Source organism: Anabrus simplex, chromosome 14, assembly GCF_040414725.1.
Source record: "Anabrus simplex isolate iqAnaSimp1 chromosome 14, ASM4041472v1, whole genome shotgun sequence".
NCBI lineage: Eukaryota > Metazoa > Arthropoda > Insecta > Orthoptera > Tettigoniidae > Anabrus > Anabrus simplex.
The window spans coordinates 84,865,505-84,882,752 of record NC_090278.1 but is presented as its reverse complement, the minus strand read 5'-3'; the positions used below and the strand labels follow the sequence as shown (position 1 = coordinate 84,882,752).

General features: G+C 36.1%; 1 protein-coding gene and 1 long non-coding RNA gene across 3 annotated transcripts in view; one reads left to right on the top strand and one right to left on the bottom strand.

Annotated features, from left to right (window-relative positions):
• The window catches only part of LOC136885406 (uncharacterized), a 139,600-nt gene that overhangs the window by 57,092 nt on the left and 65,260 nt on the right, over positions 1 to 17,248 (top strand). The gene's annotated exons all lie outside the window — the stretch shown is intronic.
• The window catches only part of LOC136885528 (uncharacterized), a 56,249-nt gene that overhangs the window by 24,057 nt on the left and 14,944 nt on the right, over positions 1 to 17,248 (bottom strand). Inside the window, exon 2 of the long non-coding RNA XR_010861550.2 lies at positions 3,427 to 3,593. This is a non-coding gene — a long non-coding RNA (uncharacterized lncRNA). The remainder of the gene's footprint in view (positions 1 to 3,426; positions 3,594 to 17,248) is intronic.

Genomic DNA, 17,248 nt, shown 5'->3' with positions numbered 1-17,248 from the left:
GTCGAAGGCTGTATGGTCCTGAGAAAGGTAGATGCTGCATACAGGAAAATCAAGGAAACCTTTGCAGAAAGGAAATCTAGGTGTATGAATATTAAGAGCTCAGATGGAAAACCACTTCTTGGGAAAGAAGACAAAGCAGAAAGATGGCAGGAGCATATCCAATAGTTGTACCAAGGTAAAGGTATAAATAATTTGGTTCTGGACCATGAAGAGGCTGTTGATGCTGATGAAACGGGAGACCCAATTTTGAGGTCAGAGTTTGACAGAGCTGTGAGCGAGCTAAATAGGAACAAGGCGCCTGGAATTGATGACATTCCCTCTGAATTACTGACTGCCTTAGGAGAAACCAGCATGGCAAGGTTATTCCATTTAGTGTGTAAGATGTATGAGACAGAAGTCCCATCCAATTTTTGGCAGTATGTTGTTATACCTATTCCCAAGAAAGTCAGTGCTGACGGTGTGAAAACAATTGCACCATTAGTTTAGTATCTCATGCCTGCAAAATTTTAACACGTATTATTTACAGAAGAATGGAAAAGCAAGTTGAAGCTGAGTTGGGAGAAGATCAATTTGGCTTCAGAAGAAATGTAGGAACATGTGAAGCAATCCTGACTTCACGCCTGATCTTCGAGGATCAAATCAAGAAGGACAAGCCCACGTACATGGTATTCATAGATCTAAAAAAGGCATTCGATAATGTTGATTGGACCAAGCTATTTAAGATTCTGAAGGTGATTGGGATCAGATACCGAGAACGAAGAATTATCTACAATCTGTATAAAAATCAGTCTGCAGTGATAAGAATCGAGGGCTTTGAAAAAGAAGCAGCAATCTTGAAAGGAGTGAGGCAAGGCTGCAGTTTGTCACCCTTCCTCTTCAATGTTTACATAGAACAGGCAATCAAAGAGTAATTTGGAAAGGGAATCACAATCCAAGGAGAGGAAATCACAACCTTGAGATTTGCCGATGTTATTTTATCGGAGACTGCAGAAGATCGAGAAGCTGCTGAATGGTATGGACGAAGTCTTGGGTAAGGAGTACAAGATGAAAATAAATACAGTAAGTCCAAAACAAAAGTAATGGAGTGAAGTCGAACGAAGGCAGGTGATGCAGGAAATATTAAATTAAGAAATGAAGTCTTAAAGGAAGTAATGAATATTGTTACTTTGGTAGTAAAGTAACTAACGATGGCAGAAGTAAGTAGGACATAAAATACAGACTAGCACAAGCAAGGAAGAGCTTTCTTAAGAAAAGAAATTTGCTCACTTCAAACACTGATATAGGAATTAGAAAGATGTTTTTGAAGACTTGTGGAGCGTGGCATTGTATGGAAGTGAAACATGGATAATTTGCTCAGAAAGAAAGAGAAGCTTTTGAAATGTGGTGTTACAGAAAAATGCTGAAGGTGAGACGGATAGATCGAATCACAAATGAAGAGATACTGTATCGAATTGGCAGAAGGAGATAGATTTGGCTACATTTGACGAAGAGAGATAGAATGATAGGACACCTTAAGACACGCAGGACTTGTTCAGTTGGTTTTTGAAGGAAGCGTGGGTGGTAAGAACGGTAGAGGTAAACCAAGGTATGAATATGACAAGCAGATTAGAGCAGATTTAGGATGCAGTAGTTATGTAGAAATGAAAAGGTTAGCACAGGATAGGGTGGCATGGACGGGTGCATCAAACCAGTCTATGGACTGACAACTCCAACAACAATCATACCTACCCCATCTTCATCCACAGCTTATCCCACTTGATCAGGGTCAAATGCACACAGAGGCAGGACAATTGTAGCACGGATTTAAGGTCGCATGCCCTTCGTAACATCATGGGATTTTCAACTGAAAATTCCACCCTAGCAACACCAGGAATTAAACCGTCCCTGGGATGACAGGGAAGCAGCTAAGCCGCTACAACATTCCGTTCCCCAACAACAATGTACTGTGTATAATCGTTGCTGAGCAAAGGAAACGTAACTCCTTCGGAGTGAAGTTAACAGGAGAAGCCCAAAACTGAGCGGTCAGCAATGGCCGGAGAACTGCTCCTGCCATTTTCGGTGCTTAACGATAACCCAATTATTCGACTATTTGAGCAATGATATATAAGAGTATAATTATCAGTGTAACAATTACTATTGTACTACATACACTGGTAGTGAAGAGTTTTGAAGTGAAGGAGTGTATTTCGAAACAAAAAAAATGTTAAAAGGTCAATGCAGCATAAGTAAGCATTTTTACATACCTAGTCAATGGGAGGTACAAACTGACATTTTAGAATGAATAGGTATGAAAGTGGACTGTGTAGTGGTAGACAAAAAACACTAAATCAAAACACTGAACTGCTCGTTGAAAACAGAAGCAACAATTTTGTGCACCACACTTTGAATAACACTGCTGTTAATGTGGATTTAATGCAGAAATAAATAGTCAAGACAATCAATGTGGTGGAAAGGCAGATTTTTATTTTACAAGTTTTGATTATACAGACTATATCCACCACAGACCAACAATGAAATTTATAGCATGTAACTATTGAGATAATACGGGAAGTTTTTGAAGATCGTGCCGTTAATTATCCCGCTAGATCTCCCGATTTAAATCTGTGTGGGGGATGCTGAAGGGGAAAGTATGTTAACAACGCTCACACAATTTATTTCGAACATCACTTGGGCTGAGATTCTGAGCATCTGCAAACCTGTTTATAATGTGTCTGCCCGACAGCTGAAGGGCAACATTCTGAACATCAAATGTAATGCCAGATAGGTTTTAGACTAATACGTTTCACTACAAATAACTTTCTATAAATGTGAATTGTCTCAATGTAGTGAGGAGGAAAGGAACATGTTATACCAGCTAGAAAACTATCTTCATGATTCATATCGATGTGTAGCTGAGAATTGGAGCACTCTAGCTTGTTTATGTTATTAAGTCATATTTCCTTCCTAATATCTTTAGGTAAATTAGGATATTATAATACAGGAGACTTGTGCTCTAGGATGGCATTTTAATTTTTGTGTTGAGGAGTTTGTCCAAATAAATGTTAATGTTTTCATAATTTTTCATTAGTTTCCTTGTGTTCATTGTTAGTGTTAGTAAATGAGTATCTCTTAGGTGGAATCTTTGATTTATTTCTCTCTATAGTGGCTAGCGATCAGGTGTCACTGCGCCAGCCATGCCCTGAGGGGTGCTGCGACCAAAGTAACAAGAAATAGAGAATGTAGTATGTTAATAGAAGGAATATTTATATGGCCATTAGCAAATTTAATCTCCACTTAACAGATGCTGACACACCCCACCACCATTCTGTCATTAAAACAAGAACCGATTTCTTTACATACTATATATTAAAAACAAACTGGAACAATCTATCCAAGGTATTAAAAGTAAAGAGCTACTTCTAAAAGTAAAAATGCGGCAACACAAACCTGTTTCTGTAACATGGTAAAGAGCACCGAAAACATGAGACTACGGTGATTGATCTTGAGTACGGACAGGAAGTTTGTCGACACCAGGGCCTCTTTCAGTCTTCTGAGCTGCTTGATCTACCAGAAATGGACAGAGCTGAACATTCCACCTTCAATGTCCAGCTTACCTAGAAAACGCAAGAAACAACCAGTCAGTCACACTTATAAAGCTGACTTATGAATACATGATGTGCAGTATAAACTCTCCTCCCAAAAGAAAATGATCTAACTTCTAACACAGTATGGGAAAGTTATTCCAAAGAACGGCTATGAGCCATCATCCTCAGACAAGTATACAGGGTCTCGCAAACCCAGACGGTCCAGCAGAGTTTTTATCTCCCAGATTGAAGCAGCAGTACGGGAGGCACACGCATAGTTCTTGACCTTGCAAGGAGCGTGCATGTGTTCAACGTAGCAGTCACTGCTCTGAATTTCACCTGTTAACATGAGACAGTTATTTTCATATGTAAAAGTTACTGTAAGAGTCTGCTCAACGCATGTGACTCATTTGTTCAGCAATTTACTGGCGAAGAGTCATCTTCATGAGCTCAGATTAATGTAATTGTCAATAAATTGTAAATACAGTTGAAACTACTGGCTCAGTGCTCAGTAAAAAACATGCGCACACACGAACAGTTTTAACGTGCTGCCAATAATAAGGAAGTAACACAATTTAAATAGTTTATCTTCCATCTCTCTTTACTTATACTTAGTTTTTCTTTTAATTTCAGACAAAACATTAAGTTCTACAAATAACTATTGCTCTGGCCCCATGTTGACTTGAAATCCTGAAGCATTCTACCTTAAATACAATTTAAGGAATGTCTATTTTAGATCTTAAGGACCTTTTATCAAAAAATATTTTAAATCAAAGGATTTTATTCACAACAACAACCTTACGATTTGATGAATACAACTGTTAGTTCTCACGAACTTTATCATCAAGAGTTTAATGAACAATTCAACCAATTTTATCGACTATGTGTAACGTAACTTTAATGCAGTTTACTAATCATTTTAAATGTAGTTTTGTATAAAAATGTTTTAAATTTGTTTTTCCAATCTAGTAATGCAATTTTTATATCTGATATATTGTAATTTATTCTAGCTGATGATGTCCGTTTGGGGAAGAAATCTGTACTAGATTTAATTATGTATGTATTGAATAGGCAGACCACTTAAATATAATATTTAAGTTATTCTTAAATATTTGCTACTTGGTCATAACTCTCACAATTGGTGAGAAGAAAATCTTAATGGTGTAATGAAGTCCCTCATTATGATAGGGAGACTGGTGTTTGGTGGTATTTTTCCTGAGACAACAATGCAGTGTGCGATTTTTACTTGTGGGGTAAACACACAAAAAAAAAAGGTATCTAACAAATCCTCACACACTGGAGGAACTGGAAGAGAACGTTACAAATGAAATCAGAAACATTACAGTAGCAGAACTCTCTTGCGTCTGCCAGAATTTGGTTACCAGATACGATGCCTGTATAACACAGGAAGGATGACGCTTCCAGCATCTTTTATAAGATAAGATAGAGTGTATATATGCTTAAAGCATGGCGGCCGCAGCAACGCGCGACATAAGTTCGGCTGAGGCAGCTGCCATAGCGCAGTGTACAAACACCATGTGCTCTGTCTGAGTTAGTATGAGAGACCCTGTTACTATATAAAGAGTGCAATCTGCAATTCATTCTACAAAATTAGGAACTCAAGACAATAAGCTCGCAAAATTATTTCAGCAAATTCTTGATATGCACTAAGTCTCGACTAAAAATTCTCCAGAACTACATTTTCTGTTTAATGTATCTGCTATTCAGTGCCAGAGAAACTTATCTCTACGAGAATTCTTCATTCTTCCATATTTCTAACCTAAAAGAAATATTTTAGAGAAACTTATCACATTTATCTGTCTAGTACAAGTCATCTATTTTAAGTGTGACTACAATTAATTCAAAACCATTCCTACTGACCAAAAATGTCTACGCTCTTCTGATTTGTTCCAACTACAAATCAACATGTCAGGGACCTCGAAAAATAAACAGATTTTGGTTTTGTGTCGAATAGGTACCATAAACTCCACAAGAATTTGGGAGAAGGGAAGTCACAAAACAGCTGTGATGATTAAAAATCTGTGAACAGAACAATTACTTTAATAGGGATGTTAAAACTATAAACATTTTTCACAATATGAAATAGAACTCTTTGAAGATTTGGGTGTTAATGGGGAAAAGGCTAGGTCAAGCATTAAGGAAATATTTCTGGACAGTAATACAGAACGTTAGAAAGGGAGAGGAAGGAAATTAAGTGTTTTGGGTAAATCAGGTGAACTCTTAGCAGATTCCAGGGAATCACTGGACAAAAGGAAGAAACATTCTGAAAATCTTCAATGTAAAAGGAAATCTTTGTTATCTCAAACAAGTTCCTGGGAAGGAAAAAACATGACACTCAAGGAAGTGGAGAAGATGGTAAACTACATTATCATAAAGCAGTAGTAAAATATAACAGGAAAGCAGAGATGAAATTTTTTACGATTTGCTTTAGATTGGAACGACAGATGGTCTTATTGTGACGACAGAATAGGAAAGGGCTGGGAGTGTAAGAGAGTGGGCGTGACCTTAAGATGCAGCCCCAGCATTTGCCTGGTGTGAAAATGGGAAACCACAGAAATATCTCCAGGACTGCCAACTGGGGTTTGAACCCATTATTTCCTAAATGGAAGAGATGAAACTGCTTCAATACAAATAGGGTGGATTCATAAGCACTCATATACACTATTGCACACTCTGCACAATACTTGTTTTTCTGTGATTTATCAGGTTGGTTCTCCAAATGTCAATTGCTGAAGCAGAATACTTTTAGCTGCTTTTTCTTCTGGCATGATTTCTACTGGTTGCTGGTCTTTATAGAATGAAGGAATTAAAGTATAGGTTATAGATCCAGAGTAACAGCTCCGGGGAGGTCACAATGCATTAAACAGGCTTGCAAATGTTGGCACCTTATCCACAGATGTTGAATAACAAGAATGATGAACAGTAAACAACTACAAAATATTGGTCTGGACTAGTTAGGTCCTGCTAGCAACAAGACCATAAAAGAAAGAAAATGGTGGCATTATTTAGTTTCAGGCTGTTTGTTTTAATTCTTCTATATACGAGGACTTTTTTAAACCTAAAATCACGCAGCCAAACAACTAGACACATGGTAAGAACAGTTTGCACATATCCCCCACTCTATCCACAGCCAAAACCAACTTCATGTCATTGTGAGCCTAGTTATTGGCACGAAAATATAATCGCTATGATTGACGCTCCCACCAAATGCGAATTGCGCAGTGAGATTCATTTCCTTCAAGCAGAAGGGAATAGTGCAGCTGACATTCACCGACGAATGAGCTGGGTATAAAGGCCAAACTGTATGAGCGATGGAGTTGTGCGTGAATGGTACAGGAAGTTTAAAGATGGCCGGACTGATGTTCACAAAGGTGGGGCACAGATGACTGTTCACCAAATTGACCAAGAGGTTTGCAAGTGCAAGAAAATTGTGAGAAATTTCTGGCAGTTTCAAGGTCATGTGTTTACATGATCCTAACATATCACCTGCACTACAGGAAATTTTGATTGATTGGATACAAAGATGTTTGATAACCACAAAAGATGGCGGCAGCAGCAGCATTGACATTCTTTACCCATCATGAGACTGAAGGGGCAATTTGTCAAAGAAAATTGTGACTGGCGATGAGAGCTGGGTTCGTTATGTCACCTCCGAAACAAACTAATCATCTCAATGGATGCACATGCACTCGCCAAAGAAAAAGAAGGTTTAAGCAAACCTTCAACGACAAGATAATGGCTACAGTCTTTTGGGAACCAAAAGATGCGTTGCTTGTTGAGTTTATGGAACGGGGGTCTGTTTATTGCCAGACTTTACGACAACTACAGAGAGCCACAGAACAAACTAAGTGGCATGCTGATGGCTGAGATTCTCTTGAATGACAATGCTCGCCCTCACAGTGCTCATGTCACGCAACTATTGAATTTGGATGGGACGTTTCTGCCCACCCGCCATACAGCCCCGCTTTAAGGGGGAACTATTTCCACCCCTTCCAGGGAGAGAAAAAGTGGCTGGGAGGGCAGAAGTTCGAGGAAGATGATCTTCAAACCAACATTTGTGTCCATCCTAACGCACTGCCACTAACATACAGTGCAGAGGGGACCAAAAAGCTTGTCCACAGATATGACAAATGCCTGAACATTCATGGTGATTATGTTGGGAAGTAACCACACTTGTACCTAACATTTGGTAATAAATTAATTTGGCAGTGTACACTTGTCTTATTTATGACCCACTGCAGATTGAAAAAAGCAGCCTTCGTAAGTAAGAATACTTTTTGGGGCAGGTAGGTTCGTCCCTGCAAAGTATCGAGAAAGGATCTCCTCTTTGCTACTTCAGGCCTCTTAAAACTTTATTTTTCCACGATTCCAAGATGCGAAGCAAACACCAAAACTCCTTTTAATACTGTCGACAGTCTGCCACAACGCATTGTAAAAGCTTCTGGCAACAAATTTTTTACATAACCTCTCTGCATTGTTGTACAGATTTGAATATCAATATACAATATTACAAGTCATTTTATACAAAAAAAAAAAAATCATAAAAACTGCAATTATGCACTACAAAACTTAAGCCAGTCAATTTTAAATGGTATGAATAGTGTATTTTTCTTATGAGCATATATCTTGAAAGAATACTTGCAAATATGCTAAAATCCACCCCCCCAGTAGTAAGATTAGCATGGAATGTTAGTCAAGTACCTTCTGATTGGATGAAAGCAATAACTGCACCTGTATCCTTATACCTTTAAAGGTAGTAAGTAATGGTAAAGAGCCACCTTATTGTAATACAGAAATAAAGAGACTTGAGGAGGCACAGATTGGAAAGAAAGAGTTAGAAATGGCTGTGGAAGTAAGGAGAAATTTAAGGAACTTACTAGGAAACAATCTAGCACAGAAGTCAGCTAAGGATAACATAATGGCAACCATAATTGGCAGTCATACAAATTTGTGAAAAATGGAGCAGTATGTTATAGGTACTTTAAGGCAGAAACAGGTTCCAAGAAGGACATGCCAGGAATCATTAATGAACAAGGGGAATGTGTATGTGAGGATCTTCAAAAAGGCAGAAGTATTCAGTCAGCAGTATGTAAAGATTGTTGGTTACAAGGATAATGTCCGGATAGAGGAGACTAATGCTAAAGAAGTACTAAATTCACATATGATAAGGATGGTATTTACAATAAGACAAAAGTTGAAAACTAGAAAAGTAGCTGGAATTGATAAGATTTCTGGGGATAAACTAAAGACAATGTGTTGGGATATAATACCATATCTGAAGTACCTATTTGATTATTGTTTGGTTGAAGAATCTATACCAAATGAATGGAGAGTTGCTATAGTAGCCCCTGTGTGTAAAGGAAAGGGTGATAGACATAAAGCTGAAAATTACAGGCCAGCAAGTTTGACATGCATTGTATGTAAGCTTTGGGAAGGCATTCTTTCTGATTATATTAGACATTTTTATGAAATTAATAACTGGTTCAATAGAAGGCAGTTTGGTTTTAGGAAAGGTTATTCCACTGAAGCTCAACTTGTAGGATTCCAGCAAGATATAGCAGATATCATGGATTCAGGAGGTCAAATGGACTGTATCACGATTGACCTGTCTAAAGCATTTGATAGGGTGGATTATATGGGAGACTACTGGCAAAAATGACTGATTGGACTAGACAAGAGTGACTGAATGGGTTGCTATATTTCTAGAAAATAAATCTCAGAATTAGAGTAGGTGAAGCTTTATCTGACCTGTAATAAGAGGGGAATTCCTCAAGGCAGAATTATTGGACCTTTATGTTTTTATATATATATATATATATATCTCTCCAATGACCGACGGTTTATATTGGTATTATAAATTTACTCATTCGGGGCAAATATTTCGGTTTCCCTATGGGAATCAACATCTATATCATCTGATGGCCAGGCAGGCATCAATTTATGATAATGAGACAGTCTCATAGTACATTGGCACTGCCAGTAGCTGCAAGTAGCCTATGCAGTGGCCTCAACAGTATGCACTAGCCATGCGTCTTGGTGGGTGTGCTATTTACCAACTGATGAGCCCAACTTAAACACACTGGGGTGAATTAGCTGGAAAATTTATAATGCTCAATAACGGATCATTTATATTGGTATGGTATATGTATCACAGCTATATTAGGAAACCTGTATATGGAATCTGTTATTGCAGAATTTTTTCAAATAGTACGAATCTTTAAATCTAAAATTTTAGAACATAAAAATTACACAAGCTTTCATAGAATATATCTCCTTATATAAATTATGTACAGAAAAATCAATATACAGTGCTTTTTAAAGAAGTATTATCGATGTCAGGCCTTTCAGTATTTAATTTGTCATGCCATTTTAAGCATAAAGTCTTCAACCATTCGACGACACTACCACAAACATGTTTCAACCTGCGATGACATTGTTCGCACAGCAAGAACCGAACAAATTCCTAAGTTAAAATTAGAATTGCCAAGTTCTTTAGAGATAAGTAATAACTTACTCATTAAGAATTGTTTTACATGCAATTTAGTGGATTTGTTTTATTTTTTGTGTTTGCATTATTAAGAACTGTTTAGAATTAGATTTAGATGTGCTGCTAAGAAAACACAAGATAATTATTTTATCTCCCTGTCCCACAGATACTTGAACCCAACACTTTAAAAGGCACAGTTCGAGCAAGTTATCGGCCATTGTTGCTCTGAAAATAGAGCGCTCGGATGTATTGTGTCCATGAACTGTTGCCCACTTTGAGGTGATAAGCTTCTCAAAACAAACCACCTCTCGTCGTGTACAGGAACTTTGTGCCGCCTGAAAGAGCAATTGCGGAACAAATGCGGCACTTTCGAGAAGTACTCGATTGCTCTCGATGAGACTACTGACAAAAGTGCCACGACACAGCTATCTATTTTCGTCAGGGGAGTCCAAAAAGATTTCGCTATAACTGAGGAGCAACTGGACATCATTCCCCTCAAATACTACCACCGGCGCAGATATATTTGCAGCTGTTTAAGACTCAAACGATATGGGCTTATCGCTCGAAAATCTGTAGTGCCGCTACTGACGGAGCACCAGCGAAGTCATTGGATGGGCAAGGTTTTGCAGGCCAGATCAAAACGAAAGTGTGCAATGCTGGATTACCTCCAATGTTACCAGTACATTGTGTTTTACATCAAGAACAATTATGTGCAAAGAACTTTTGCAACTTTAAATATGTTATGGATACTGTGTCCAAATGTGTAAATTTCTGCAGAAAGCAAGGTTTGAACCATCGGCAGTTCAAAGAATTTTTAAAATACCTCGAGGCAGAATGTAGAGACATTCCCTTTCATTGTATTGTGCGCTGGTTAAGTTGCACAAAAATGCTAGCAACTTTTTTTGCAATAATTGAAGAAATTGCTCTATTCATAGAGGTGAAAGGTTCTCCACAACCAACTTTGCAGAATAAACAATGGGTAGCTGACCTCGCTTTCTTGGCAGATATAACGTCTTATTGAATGATTTAAATATTTCAATGCAAGAGAGAAACGAATTGATTATCACTATGTGTGATAGAATTAGGGCTTTCAAAATGCAGAGTTTGTGATTGAAAAGTTAGTTTGAAGCCAGAAATTGACAATTTTCCTTCATTAAAATCATTACATTTGTCTACTTTGGAAAATCTTGGAGACTATCAGACGTCGTCGTCGTTACAGACTTTGCACTCTGAATTCAATGCCCGATTCAAAGAAATTAATGATATGGCACCTCAACTTGAAATATTTGACCCCATTTTCAGCGCATCTTGAAAAATCACCGTCATATTTCCAAACAGAGCTGATAAAACAGTGCAGTGCAATCATAAAGGACAGGTACTACCACTACAGCAGTGATTTAATTTCCTTTTACAAGTCTCGTTTTTATTTTCCACCTAATTCAATACATAAAAATGTATTTTCTCAAGAAGGACATTTTATTACAATATTAAACTAACAGGGACATGTTTCGCTTGTTATATCTAGCATCTTCAGCCTCATTTGAACAACTACCTCAAGGTTAAGTCTTTACATGAACCTTCTTATAAATAATTTTTTCATTAAAATTGTTTTACATCATTAATATATTACCACTAGTTAACACATATTTATGCAACAACTTATGCATGCAAACAAGTTTTCAATTCTAAATTTAAATAAATGGAGAATTAGGACTTCTGTCTGATGCTGACTTAGAGGCTGTACTTAGAACTTCTACTGCCAAATTGATTGTACCCAATATTGGTAAATTAGTTGCCGCAAAACAATGTCAACAATCGACTTAAACGCTAAATGTACATTAAGGCAAATGCAATGCATCTGCAGAATAAATTGTGTGTTTGTGTGTTCACAGAATTGTCATAAGGTTTTCAAGTTGCGCACTGACTTGACCTGTAGTTCTGCCTCTGCCACTTCCCCTCCTTCCCCACACTACCTCACCGGTGCTACAGCACAGCGCCGGAGCTGCTGCCGGGCCGTGGAAGCACCTCAGTTGGAATCGCTTGATCTATGCAATTCCAAATTTTCATTAACATTTCAATCATGAAAAAATAGAATATTAAACATTTCAAAATATATTTTCAATTTTTTTTCAGAAGAACTGTTTAACATATCAGATGTAAGGCTTTTCAGGCGTTTGCTCTATTAACCAGCGTTTCGTCTTAGGTCTGACACTAGACTCGTCAGAGTGGGATGTTACATGTAATAAATATCATTTTTGGTCCGTATTGATGATGTAGATTGAAATAATAACATTAAGTTATTTATTAGACCACCTAATCAATACAAAATCGTCTTGGATGATTTACATAAATTTGTTAGCTAATAGTGGGACATGTTTCGCCTTCTCTGAAGGCATCATCAGCCATAGTCTTAACCTTAAATTAAAAATAAGCGTCTAAATAACATGTAGTGATGAAATGAATTTTAAAATCTTGAAGAGATTTGAAGTAAAATAACATTAAAAATAACAATGATGGTTTGAAAATACAATGTGATGAGATACAATAGTGGAAGTATTAACAAAATTAACCTTAGAAGGCTGCTAAAATAAGTACAATGGAATAAAACAACAGATTGTTATACAACAAGTAGTAAGATTGCATAAAAGTAAAGTTGATAGTAATGGCGGTTATAATTAGACGATGGCGAAAAATCTTATGTAATCAAAGTAAAGAGGAGAGAGTAAAAGTCAAAGTTAGTCGAGAGATCCGAAGTTCATTATGATCTTGAAGATAAAGGATGAAAGTCAGATGCATATGGTGAAGTTGTAGAACACGTTGAGGATATGAAGTTGGTGAATAGAAGTTGAAGAACAGTTTCAAATAGGATCACTATGGACCATCTCAAAATTTGAAGTGATGTTCAAATGTTGTAAATTGTGAGTTTGTAGATATTCTAGTTGAAAAAGCATATACAAGTGGAATCTGTAAATGGAAGCAAGAAACGTAGAGTTAATTGTGTGAAAAGATATTTGAAAAATCTTGAAGTAGAATCGTGTGCACTTACCACTTGACGGTGACAAAGATAGCTGTAATATTATGAGTAAGAAGTATTTGCAACAGTAGACTTCTTGCTACGTGTGTTATAACTGAAGTTTTGTGTTGGAGGGGGATCTGTTTGCGTTGACGTAACTATTAGAGGGGGGCTGCTATTGGTGGGAGGGAAGGAAGAGAGTGTATTACTGCGCGTGTTGTAACGGTGTAAGGCTATTGGAGGGAGCGATGTTCCGGTGGGTGTGGCTATGGGTTTATTGGTTGTATTTGAATTAGAGGTACTAGCGGTGGGGGGAAGGGAGGGGGGTATATTAGCTGTAGGGGAGGTGGGAACTCTAATTGATGTGAGGTTGAAGATTTTTAAGAATTTGTTGGTGAGGGAAGTTGATTCTCGTAATAAAATAAGAATCTGTTCATACAAGGGGCTTTTTTTATCAATAGTGTCATTTAGATTCTTATCTTTATTAAAATGTTGGTCGAGGAAAATAAATAAGTTTTCATATTCTGTCATGAGTTTGCTTTTATCAACTCTTTTTAGGATATGGAGGTCTTGTTCTATTGTGGTGAATTTATGCCCGGTGTCCCTCATATGGTTGGCCATTGCGGAGAATTTGTTGTGTTTTTGGGCATTGTAATGCTCGGCGTATCTGGTAGAGAAGCTGCGGCCAGTTTGGCCAACATAAGAAAAATTACATGTAGAGCATTTCAATCTGTATATTCCTGATCCAGAGTAACTATTGTCTGTGATGTTGATAGAGTTGTGATTGAAGAATAAATTGCGATTAGTGTTTTTTGTTGTGTAGGCTATTTTTATTTCGTGCTTCATTAATGAATTGGTTATCGGGTAAATGCTATGGTTAGTGAACGTGAATTTAGCGTATTTTGGTTTGACGGGTTTTAATGGAGTTAAATTGGTAGCTAGTTTTAGTTTGGTTTTATTGATGATTTTATCAATCATATTCGTGTTAAATCCATTGAATTTAGCTATTTCCTTGATGAATAGTAATTCTTTCTTTAAATTAGTAGAGGACATAGGGATCTTTAATGCTCTATATATTAAACTGTGATAAGTGGCTTTTTTATGTGAGTTGGGATGTAAAGAATCATTTTTTATGGTTGTTGGAGAAAAGGTGGGTTTTCTGTATATTTGGAAGTCGAATTTGTTCAATGCTCGTGTGATTTTGATATCTAAGAAGTTCAGAGAGTTATTGAACTCATCTTCTTTAGTGAATTTAATATTATTATCTAAGTTGTTGAGGAATGATAGTATGTTATTGCTGTTGTTGATTTGTTTATCAATGATAGCTATGGTATCATCAACATAGCGATGCCAAAGACAGAGTCCGTTGATGTTATTAATAATCTTACTATGTTCGAGATTATCTAAGTATATGTCGGCTAGTATTCCAGATAACGGGTCTCCCATCGCTAGACCTTCTTGTTTGTAAATTTTCTTATTGAAGGTAAAATAGTTGTTGTCTAAAACGAAATTAAGTAATTTTAACCATTCATCAATTTCGATTTTACTCAATGCGCTATGTTTCAACAGATTGTTTTTTATGATGTTAATAGTATTGTTGATAGGGATATTAGTATACATGTTGGTGATGTCAAAAGAACATAAAACGTGGTTTGGTTGTAGACTGAACTTATTTAGGGAATTACAGAGTTCGATCGAGTTCTTTATGGGGTTGGAGTTGTGAAATTTGAAGTGTTTTTTTAGGAATTTGTGTAGGAATTGAGAGGTTTTATAGGTAGGACTATTGATACTATTAATTATAGGTCGAATGGGGACATCTTTTTTATGAATTTTGGGCAGTGATCTGACTGTAGGTAATTTTGGGTTCATTACAGTTAATTTCTGATAATCTTGATCATTTAAAATGAAGTTAGAATTTTTCAGAAGGTTCTTTAAGTTACGCTGTATTTTGTTTGTAGGATCTTTGTTAATTAAGGTATAGGTATTGTCTGAAAAAAAGGTTTCAGTTTTATTGATGTAATCTTGTTTGTTCATTATTACTATGGTGTTGCCCTTATCTGCTTTTGTAATTACTACGTTGTTGCTATGGATTTTGGATTTCAGGTTTAGAATTTGTTTCGAGACATTGTGGTTATTATTAGATGTTATCTCATTAATCAAAGTTGGGAGTTTCTTTTTTACTTCATATCGTACGTCATTCTGTTTATCAATTGGGATTTGTTTATCGATATTAGTTTCGGTTTCAGCGATGGTAGTGATGATGTCTTCTGCCTTTTTGTGATTAGGCCAATTATGTTTGATGCCTTTATCTAATAGATTTAATTCTTGGTTAGAGAAGATTGCATTAGATAGGTTGATTGTAGTGGGAATGTTAGTCAAATGGGAAGGGGACACTTTGTTGTTTGTATTTTGGTCAGGAGTTTTACATTTGTTTTCTTGAAGACTAAGTAATTTATGGTTTAGGGTTTTCTGTTTCTTGTCTAATACGTAAGATAGTTTGAGGTCAGTGTACCTTAAAAATGAGCTCCATTCAAGTGGGGGTAATTTCTGAGAGATGGTCAAATGAGTCCTATATAATTGTAAATTTAGTAAAGATTTCTTCTTGTATAATAGTTTAATTTCATTTTTCAACCATATGTTGTTTACTTTCTTTTGAGTGGCATTAGATTTTGAATAGGGATGACTTTTTCTTTGTAAAGATTTGAGAAATTTAGGTACCAACTCTAATTTCAAGCAATCTTTAAGAAACTTGATATCTCTAGAAATCTTGCCTATTTTAATTTTTAGGTTTAAGTACTTGTTAGGTTTTACTATTGCCTGGTTGGCATTGACATTACATGTAATAAATATCATTTTTGGTCCGTATTGATGATGTAGATTGAAATAATAACATTAAGTTATTTATTAGACCACCTAATCAATACAAAATCGTCTTGGATGATTTTACTTCAAATCTCTTCAAGATTTTAAAATTCATTTCATCACTACATGTTATTTAGACGCTTATTTTTAATTTAAGGTTAAGACTATGGCTGATGATGCCTTCAGAGAAGGCGAAACATGTCCCACTATTAGCTAACAAATTTATGTAAATCATCCAAGACGATTTTGTATTGATTAGGTGGTCTAATAAATAACTTAATGTTATTATTTCAATCTACATCATCAATACGGACCAAAAATGATATTTATTACATGTAATGTCAATGCCAACCAGGCAATAGTAAAACCTAACAAGTACTTAAACCTAAAAATTAAAATAGGCAAGATTTCTAGAGATATCAAGTTTCTTAAAGATTGCTTGAAATTAGAGTTGGTACCTAAATTTCTCAAATCTTTACAAAGAAAAAGTCATCCCTATTCAAAATCTAATGCCACTCAAAAGAAAGTAAACAACATATGGTTGAAAAATGAAATTAAACTATTATACAAGAAGAAATCTTTACTAAATTTACAATTATATAGGACTCATTTGACCATCTCTCAGAAATTACCCCCACTTGAATGGAGCTCATTTTTAAGGTACACTGACCTCAAACTATCTTACGTATTAGACAAGAAACAGAAAACCCTAAACCATAAATTACTTAGTCTTCAAGAAAACAAATGTAAAACTCCTGACCAAAATACAAACAACAAAGTGTCCCCTTCCCATTTGACTAACATTCCCACTACAATCAACCTATCTAATGCAACCTTCTCTAACCAAGAATTAAATCTATTAGATAAAGGCATCAAACATAATTGGCCTAATCACAAAAAGGCAGAAGACATCATCACTACCATCGCTGAAACCGAAACTAATATCGATAAACAAATCCCAATTGATAAACAGAATGACGTACGATATGAAGTAAAAAAGAAACTCCCAACTTTGATTAATGAGATAACATCTAATAATAACCACAATGTCTCGAAACAAATTCTAAACCTGAAATCCAAAATCCATAGCAACAACGTAGTAATTACAAAAGCAGATAAGGGCAACACCATAGTAATAATGAACAAACAAGATTACATCAATAAAACTGAAACCTTTTTTTCAGACAATACCTATACCTTAATTAACAAAGATCCTACAAACAAAATACAGCGTAACTTAAAGAACCTTCTGAAAAATTCTAACTTCATTTTAAATGATCAAGATTATCAGAAATTAACTGT